We start from the raw sequence: 223 nt of genomic DNA, 5'->3' as shown, positions 1-223 counted from the left end.
AAAAAATGTGTTGCAAAAGTTACATTTAAGGTTAGTTGATTTAGTGCATTTTGGTTATTAATTCTACTGTTAGTGCATTTTAGGATAGTAGATTCTAGGTTAGTGGATCGGAGAGGAAAAAGTAAAATAATGAAAAGGAAGAAAAGAGGAAGAAGGAAGAAGGAAGAGGAAGAAAAAGAAGGAGATGAAAAAGGAAAATAAGAAGAGAAAGAAGGAGAAGAAG

This window comes from Triticum dicoccoides, chromosome 1A, assembly GCF_002162155.2.
Source record: "Triticum dicoccoides isolate Atlit2015 ecotype Zavitan chromosome 1A, WEW_v2.0, whole genome shotgun sequence".
Classification (NCBI taxonomy): domain Eukaryota; kingdom Viridiplantae; phylum Streptophyta; class Magnoliopsida; order Poales; family Poaceae; genus Triticum; species Triticum dicoccoides.
This window is presented reverse-complemented; position numbering follows the sequence as displayed.